The following is a 10,348-nucleotide window of genomic DNA, read 5'->3' as shown; positions in this document are numbered from 1 at the left end:
AATGCTGGATTCTGATTGGTCGTCAGGTGTTGATTAATTGTCTATAACAGCAGCTCTGACAGTAGCGCAGGTTTATATTAGCGCACTTGTTCTGATACGTTATGGTTTCCATAGCAACAGCTCATTCACAGGGACGTGTACAGCAGACGCTCCACTGATAATAAACAGATTAAAAACGTGTGTAAATCGTTGATGTGGTGAAGTTTTCTGTAAGGAGATGTTTATGTAACATGTATGGAAGGAGTCTCCAGTGTCAGCGCTTTGTAACAGTCAGAGGTAAAGCTGTAACTTTTCTGACTGTAACTGTAAGTTTTCCGACATCTTCAGGACAGAGGAGTTTACGTTCTTTGCGGTTTCTCAGTAACATGTGGAACAAGCTGCGTTTATTTGTCTTATTAACTCTAAGAGAGAGAATAAAGAGACGCTGGTGAGGGAACGAGTGTTTATAGCTGCTATAACGTAAGTAAGTGTTTCATGGATGTAAACAGAAAAGTTTGTGTGATTGATGTGTTGTTTTTTTAGTAAATAATCAACTGTAATTGTTGGTGAGTTGCTGTGGTGCAAGAGGAATAAAACACTTAAATAATCAGCTTCAGTGTGTAACAGTAACTCCGCTTCATCTCACACAGGGTTTATTAATTGTCAGAAGCCAGAATAAAGTTCAAACACAACTGGAGCTAAATTGTGCAATGAATTGAGCGTGTACATGTTTATGGATAAATCCTGAGTAAATGTTCGTGACTCTGGATGTTGGATTTTATAAACACGCCTCTGTGCTGATTGTAGAGATTATAAAGCGGCTGTGTGTGTGACGGCAGCAGAGCCGAGAGATAAAATTGTACATTACGATAAACAGGACGGCGTCGGAGCGGAGACTCCCCCCGGGCAGAGCGAGGGAGGTGTGTGTGTGTGTGTGTGTGTGTGTGTGTGTGTGTGAGAGAGAGAGAGAGAGATAATACAGAAATGAAATGAAATGAGATTTTTCCAGCGGATACGATTAGAGCAGAATCATCGAAGGACTCGGTCCTGAGCTTCTCTCCATAATCATGTGTACGAGGGAGAGAGACAGACTTCTGCACATTTCCATCTCATTTGTTTTGATTTTCATAATTGTGATAAGTGTGTGTGTGTGTGTGTGTGTGTGCTCTCTCAGTCTCTCTGTTTGCGAGGCTGTTAATAATGAAAGGAGATTAATAATGGAACGGCGGAGTGTTTTGTGCGACGTGATGAGAAACACAGTGACATGAAGAGCCACTTCAGAAGGAATCGGCCGCTTTATTGCGTGTGTTTCTGAGATAACGAACTGACTGATGAGGCTCGTACATGCAAAGCTGCTCAAAAGACGACTTCGAGAGACAGCTTTTAAATAATCGCCTGATAATTATGAGATTACAGCTGTTAACCAGTCTGTCTTTCGCTAATTTCGGAACGAAACACCAAGAATTTATGCTAATCAGCTAATCTTACACAAATGCTCAGTGCGCAGTAGATCTTAAGGCTAAATATGAGCTCTTGAGTAAATAATTTTATTATTTCAATGATGTAACATCATCAGAAGGTAGCTCCCTAGCTAGAGAGTGTGTTCAGACAGCACTCAGAAGGCAGCGTCGCCGCTCAGCTTCATATTCTGGACAAATTTTGGATCACGTGTCCCTCACTGTGGAGTCATGTCCAATGTAAGTGAATCATCCAGAGTCATTTACAGTTAGTGAATCAGTCAAAGAGTTATTTACAAACATACGCCAATCACTTTAGTCGTCATGTACAAACAAGTGAATCATCCCAGTAAATCACTTAGCAGGCATTTATAATTGTAGGTGAATCATTCAGAGTCAATTACAAATGTAAGTGACTCACAGACACTAAGTGAATCAATTATGTGGTCCTTTACAACTGTAATTGAATCACTTGAGGAGTCATTTACACATAAATAAGTCAACTTATTTAACTAGGCATTTACAAACACTTGTAAATCATTCAGAGTCATTTACAAATATAAATGAATCACTCAGAGTCATTTAAACTGTAACTGAATCACTCAAGTAGTCATTTCAAGATAAGTGAATTAGTTAAATAATTGACTCACTCAAGGAGTTATTTACAAACACATACGTATCACTTGAGGAGTTGTTTAAGAAAGTGAATCGCTCGTCTTGTAGATTTCAGTCGTAATTGCGTTCGCAGATTCCCAGAATTTGGTCTGTGGTTAAAATTGACTAGCTAACATTTCACAATCACGACCCCATCGTTTATGTAGCTGTTGTTAACTTGCTAGCTACTAACGAGCTAACGACTTGCAGAGACATCTTGCTAAAGCTAGTACCTCTGATAGAGAAGAACCATTTTATTGCTTAGCATCAATGCTAATTACCAGAAGTGATGCAGAGGATAAATGTGACTAACTTGCTAGTTGTTTAGCTTTTAGCCGGTTGTTAATTTGTTTGAATTAGTTTGCTAGCTAGCTAGCTGTGTTACTGAGTGAACATTAGGCTAGTTTTTTTTTTTACGATAATAATTAAAAGCAAATGTTTAAAGTGAGTTATGGTGGAATTATATTTTTTGTCCATCATGGCGTCTGTACGCTGCTGCTTTGTGTTAACTGTCTGTGATGTGACACAACGTCCACACGCAAAGGTAATTAAAAAGCAGAAGGAATAAAAAGAGAAAAGAAATAAAAACAGAGGGTTCAGAGAGGGAGAGAGAGAGGTGAAGGGATGGAGAGATGATCCTGTTGGACATTAGCATGCATCTCCTTCAGCAGAGAGAGTGACAGACTCAGAGGAACGAGAAGAATTTTATCTCTCTGTTCTGTCAGTAGTGAGTGCGGAATACTGATGTGGAGAGAAAGATTACTCGTCTTCTTCTCTGTCTTCTTCTGTCACTTTTCAATTTATTTCCTCTCTCTCTCTTTTTCTCATTCTTACTCTGTCATTCTTTTTCCCTTCCGTTTTTTTCTCTCTGTTATGTGCTACAAGCTCCGCCCCTTCTGCTCTGTGGTGCATGATGGGAAGGTTAGTGCAGGAAATGTCCATCGCTCCACACTTCATATGTTCGGTAATTCTCCAGTGTGAACATGAACACTCATTCAGGTGCTTCTTTGCATTTATGGGAACTCAGGAACCTTTAGAGGAACTCAGGAACCATTAGAGGAACTCAGGGACATTTACAAGAAACCATGAACCTTTAGAGGAAACCAGAACCTTTTCCATGAAGTTAAAATCCTTTACAGGGAATCAGGAACATTTACAGGAACCTGCTAACCTTTATAGGAACCCCGGACTGTTTTTGTTTTTATTGTTTTTAAAATAGCACATTTTCAGAAACCAGGAACTTCAGGAACACAGGCACCTTTCCTATCATTTTACATCCTGGAATTTTGTTACAGGAACCTTTTTGGTTCCTGGTCCTGAGTCAGTACTTTTCTGTGGAACTGGAGCTGGAGGTGGAGCTTCACAGTGACTGACACTTTTTCAGCATTTTTCAGCTTTTTCAAGAGGGTGAGACAGAGAGAGAGAGGGAGGAGGGTGAGATGGAGAGAGAGAGAGATGGAGAGAGAGAGGGAGGAGGGTGAGATGGAGAGAGAGAGAGAGGGAGAGAGAGAGAGAGAGAGGGAAGAGGGTGAGATGGAGAGAGAGAGAGATGGAGAGAGAGAGGGAGGAGGGTGAGATGGAGAGAGAGAGAGAGGGAGAGAGAGAGAGAGAGAGGGAAGAGGGTGAGATGGAGAGAGAGAGGGAGGAGGGTGAGATGGAGAGAGAGAGAGATGGAGAGAGAGAGAGAGAGAGAGAGGGAAGAGGGTGAGATGGAGAGAGAGAGAGAGAGAGGGAAGAGGGTGAGATGGAGAGAGAGAGAGAGAGATGGAGAGAGAGAGAGAGGGAAGAGGGTGAGATGGAGAGAGAGAGAGAGAGAGAGATGGAGAGAGAGAGACAGAGGGAAGAGACAGATGGAGAGAGAGAGCGAGGAGGGTGAGATGGAGACACCGAGTGTCCTGCACACACCCTGAACACACACACCCTGAACACACACACCCTGAATACACACACCCTGAACACACACACCCTGAATACACACACCCTGAACACATACACCCTGAATACACACACCCTGAACACACACACCCTGAACACACACACCCTGAACACACACACCCTGAATACACACACACCCTGAACACACACACCCTGAACACACACACCCTGAATACACACACCCTGAACACACACACCCTGAATACACACACCCTGAATACACACACCCTGAACACACACACCCTGAATACACATACCCTGAATACACACACACCCTGAACACACACACCCTGAATACACACACACCCTGAACACACACACCCTGAACACACACACCCTGAACACATACACCCTGAATACACACACACCCTGAACACACACACCCTGAATACACACACCCTGAACACATACACCCTGAACACACACACCCTGAACACACACACCCTGAATACACACACCCTGAATACACACACCCTGAACACACACACCCTGAACACACACACCCTGAATACACACACCCTGAACACACACACCCTGAACACACACACCCTGAATACACACACCCTGAACACACACACCCTGAACACACACACCCTGAACACACACACCCTGAATACACACACACCCTGAACACACACACCCTGAATACACACACACCCTGAACACACACACCCTGAACACACACCCTGAATACACACACCCTGAACACACACACCCTGAACACACACACCCTGAACACACACACCCTGAACACATACACCCTGAATACACACACCCTGAACACACACACCCTGAACACACACCCTGAATACACACACCCTGAATACACACACCCTGAACACACACACCCTGAACACATACACCCTGAATACACACACAACCTGAACACACACACCCTGAACACACACACCCTGAACACACACACCCTGACCACACACCCTGAACACACACACCCTGAACACACACCCTGACCACACACCCTGAATACACACACCCTGAACACACACACCCTGAATACACACACTCTGAACACACACACCCTGAACACACACACCCTGAACACACACACCCTGAACACACACACCCTGAATACACACACTCTGAATACACACACCCTGAACACACACACCCTGAACACACACACCCTGAATACACACACTCTGAATACACACACCCTGAACACACACACCCTGAATACACACACTCTGAATACACACACCCTGAACACACACACCCTGAACACACACACCCTGAATACACACACCCTGACCACACACCCTGAACACACACACCCTGAACACACACACCCTGAACACACACCCTGAACACACACACCCTGAATACACACACCCTGAACACACACCCTGAACACACACACCCTGAATACACACACCCTGAACACACACACCCTGAATACACACACCCTGAACACACACACCCTGAATACACACACCCTGAATACACACACCCTGAATACACACCACATTCACACACTCACCTGTCAGGTTCTTGTTATTGTTGTTGTTTGCTTTATGTATATGTTACTGTTTATAATGTTTGTAATGTTTAAATATGTGTATATTATGTGTTTTTTTTTGTTTTTTGTTGTTTTGGTATGAATTTTGGTTTAATCTACTTGCACTATTTGCTTTGGCAACAATGTAATTTATAACATTCATGCCAATAAAGCACTGATGATGATGATGATGATGGAGAGAGAGAGAGAGAGATGGAGAGAGAGAGAGAGAGAGAGAGAGGGAAGAGGGTGAGATGGAGAGAGAGAGAGAGAGATGGAGAGAGAGAGAGAGAGAGAGGGAAGAGGGTGAGATGGAGAGAGAGAGAGAGAGATGGAGAGAGAGAGAGAGAGAGAGAGAGAGAGAGGAGGGTGAGACGGGACATAGCCTGAAGGGATGAGAGAGATGAAGGAAAGCAATGGATCTGAAGTAAAAGCGTGTCACTCTCTTCTCTCCCACTTCATTCGCTCTTCTCCTCTTTTTTCTCCCAGGACTCTCCATCAACCCTTTTATCTCTCCGTCTCTTAAACAGAGACGTGCAGAATCGACTTCTTAACCTTTCCAACATCACACACTCCGAGTTAACGCTGAGATCTGCACGTCCTACTACTCACTCCTTTATAACATTTTACCACCTCTCTCTCTCTCCCTCTCTCTCCCTCTCTGTCTATCTCTCTCTCTCTCTCTCTCTCTCCCTCTCTCTCTCTCTCTCTCTCTCTCTCCCTCTCTCTCTCTCCCTCTCTCTCTCTCTGTCTATCTCTCTCTCTCTCCTTCTCTCTCTGACCTCTCTCTCCCTCTCTCTCTCTCCCTCTCTCTCTATCTCTCCCTCTCTATCTCTATCTCTCTCCCTCTCTCTCTCTCTCTGACCTCTAAATGCCTCAGGAGATGGATAAGTGTGATTATGCTTCTGCACTGCATTTTTTTCTCTCTATTTCTCTGCCTTTTTTTCATTTTTCAATTTTATTTCTCTCTCTCTCTCTCTCTCTCTCTCTTGTTCTCACCCTCCCTTTTTATATCTATCTCTTTCTGCCTCTTGTTCATACACTCTTTGCTCCATCAGGTCTCCTGGGGATTCTGGAAAACCTGGAAATTTATAGAATGAAATGAAAAACTCCCTGCTGTTTCCTCAAAAGAACAGAAATCCTGATGATTCCTTAAAGAGCGGGAACGCTACTGAGTTATTAAAAAAAGCCGGAATCCTGATGATTCTCTGAAAAGTGAAGTGACTTGTGGCGACTCGTATTTGTGCTCTGCATTTAACCCATCCAAGTGCACACACACAGCAGTGAACACACACACACACACACAGCAGTGAACACACACCCGGAGCAGTGTGCAGTGCCGGGGAGCAGTTGGGGGTTCGGTGCCTTGCTGAAGGGTCTCAGCTCAGTGGTGGTATTGAGGGAGAGACGCTGGTCATTCCCTCCCCCACCTACAATCCCTGCCGGACCCGAGACTCGAACCCACAACCTTCAGGTTCACCTTCAGGTTAAAAGTCTGACTCTCTATCCATTAGGCCACGACTGCCCCCGAAGTTACCGTCATGTTTCTGCCCGGTTTCGAACTGGGGACCTTTCACGTGTGAGGCGAACGTGATAACCACTACACTACAGAAACCATGATAAGGGCAGGATTCCTGATTATTCCTTAAAAGAACAGGATTCCTGATGATTCCTTAAAAGAACAGGATTCCTGATGATTCCCAGGAATTAGCAGAGATCCCTAAGGAACTGGGAAGATGCACTTGTGGCTGCGTGCTACAGTGTTTATTGGGAGAGGATTCATTCTCGGAATTGTGGAAACTGTTCTAGGTTTAGCGTGCTAGCGCATCCGTGATCAGGAATAACATGTGGAGCAGCAATCGGATTTCAGATTTCAGACTGTCCCTTCGGATGATTCCTCATTCAGCAGAAAACCTCTCGCGTCCCACAGGTGGACAGTGAAGCTCCGTGTAGTCCACGGCATCCCGCCTTCACGATTTTTAGGTTTTTATTTCCACTCTAACGGAGGATTTAAAGTTAAATTCCGGCGGAATAGTGTGAGTGTGAAGGTCCGGACCGTTAAGTTATTAATGCATTTTTAATCGAGGAAAATCGATGCGTGTTAGCGGTGAAATCGGAGCGCGCTGTCGGACACGCAGGAATAAACGAAGACAAACGAGCGCAGAGATGTTCATTAAACGACAATAATGGAGTCAATTAGTGCAGCATGCATGATTCATTAACACTCTAACCACACACACACACACACACACACACACACACTCTCTCTCTCTCTCTGAACACACACACACACACACTCTCTCTCTCTCTGAACACACACACACACACACACACACTCTCTCTCTGAACACACACACACACACACACACTGAACACACATACTCTCTCTCTCTCTGAACACACACACTCTCTCTCTCTCTCTCTCTCTGAACACACACACACACTGAACACACACACTCTCTCTCTCTCTCTCTCTGAACACACACACACACACACACACACTGAACACACACACTCTCTCTCTCTCTGAACACACACACACACTGAACACACACACTCTCTCTCTCTCTGAACACACACACACACTGAACACACACACTCTCTCTCTCTCTCTCTCTGAACACACACACACACTGAACACACACACTCTCTCTCTGAACACACACACACACACACTGAACACACACACTCTCTCTCTGAACACACACACACACACACACACACACACTCTCTCTCTCTTTCTCTGAACACACACACACACTGAACACACACACTCTCTCTCTCTCTCTGAACACACACACACTGAACACACACACTCTCTCTCTCTCTCTCTCTCTCTGAACACACACACACACACACTCTCTCTGAACACACACACACACTGAACACACACACACACTCTCTCTCTCTCTCTCTGAACACACACACTCCCTGAACACACACACTGTCTCTCTCTCTATCTCTGAACACACTCTCCGTGAACACACACACTCTGAACACACACTCTCTCTGAACACACACTCTTTCTGAACACATTCTTTCTGTACACACACTCTTTCTGTACACACACACTTTGAACACACTCTTTCTGAACACAGTCTCTGAACACACACTCTGAATAGACACACAATCTCTCTGAACACACACTTCCTTCTCTCCTTCCCGCCCCCACGTGTGTTCATTAGTATTCAGTGAGAACCCGGTCGGTTCTGTGAGCTGAATCGAGGACGTTGTAAAACAACTCGATTCTTCTGGACCGGACGCGTCCCAATTATCAAACATCAGCGAATAAATTATCCTCAATGCACACACACACACACACACACACACACACACACACACAGGCAAGGCCACTGTTAATGAGGATGTATTAGCATTCCTTTAAAGAACACTGTGTGTGTGTGTGTGTGTGTACTCACACACTCTCCCATTACTCTCACACACTCCTGGTACTCACACACTCTCCCATTACTCTCACACACTCCTGGTACTCTCACACACTACCATTACTCTCACACACTCCTGGTACTCTCACACACTCCCATTACTCTCACACACTCCGGGTTCTCCATGTTCTTCTGTTCTTTGTGTTATTATTCTAATCTGTGTTTCTGTATCAGCGCTGAATAATAAAAAGGTTCTGCCATTAGCTGAGACTGACATGTTCTTTGTTGTGAGTCTGAGCCATTAGCGTCTCATTACACACACTCTCGCGCTCTGACTTCATTAGCACCGGTGTGATTAAGAGGCCGCAGGTTCTCTCGGTGCTGCGCGTCATGTCACTCAGTGTCAGTGTCGGGAGGTTGGACAGGGCCGGAGCCCGAGACGCAGAACGTGCTAATTAACTCGCTGTTCATATTCATTTAACAAACAGAACGTTCTGCCTCGTTAACCACACGCTTGTTATAAACTCACACTCCCGCGTGTCGATCGATTGGGTTCTCCATCGGCTTATTAACCTCCCTGTAGCAAGGTTCCGTCCCACTGACCTCCTGTTCACACTCATACAGCAACACACTACAGATCAGACCAGAGAACACACACACTTCACAGAACCCAGCTTTAGTTTAAAGAACCCACACTAAAGAACCTGGACTTTTCCAGAACACACACTTCAGAGATCTGCACCGTAAAGAACCTCACCTTTAGAGAACCCACAATTCTACAGGACTGTAGATAACACACACACATGCTTTAGAGTGCTCACACTCTAAACGTTACAGAACACACACTTTACAGAACACACGTTACAGAACACACACTTTACAGAAACCCTCACGTTACAGACACACACTTTACAGGAACACACACTTTACAGAACACACTTTACAGAACCCTCACGTTACAGAACACACACTTTACAGAACACACACTTTACAGAACACACACGTTACAGAACACACACGTTACAGAACACACACTTTACAGAACCCTCACGTTACAGAACACACACGTTACAGAACACACACGTTACAGAACACACACTTTACAGAACCCTCACGTTACAGAACACACACGTTACAGAACACACAGGTTACAGAACACACACTTCATTAAACACTTCTGTTGAGGTTCTAGTGAGAACACTAAATGGGACAGTAGTTTGGGGGCGGAGCCTGACTTGTGGATTAATCCCGAGTTGTTTTTGTTAAATATTAAAAGCCAGATGATCTGATTATTTATTATTTTTATTAATGAATATATAAATGTGTGTGTGTGTGTGTTTCTGCTGTGTAACTGTAAACTGTAAATGATTTATTATGCTGTAGTTAATACGAGTGTAAAACACAGACACACAGAAACTCAG

General features: G+C 44.5%; 1 non-coding gene across 1 annotated transcript; it reads right to left on the bottom strand.

The window, feature by feature from the left end:
• Positions 1-7,083: 7,083 nt before the first annotated feature.
• Positions 7,084-7,156, bottom strand: trnav-cac (transfer RNA valine (anticodon CAC)). Its single transcript has one exon. It is a non-coding gene; the product is annotated as a tRNA-Val (tRNA).
• Between the last annotated feature and the right edge of the window lie 3,192 nt (positions 7,157-10,348).

The sequence above is a fragment of the Pangasianodon hypophthalmus genome, chromosome 28 (genome assembly GCF_027358585.1).
Source record: "Pangasianodon hypophthalmus isolate fPanHyp1 chromosome 28, fPanHyp1.pri, whole genome shotgun sequence".
NCBI lineage: Eukaryota > Metazoa > Chordata > Actinopteri > Siluriformes > Pangasiidae > Pangasianodon > Pangasianodon hypophthalmus.
Note: the sequence above shows the minus strand (reverse complement) of the source record. Positions and strands in the feature narration are given on the sequence as shown.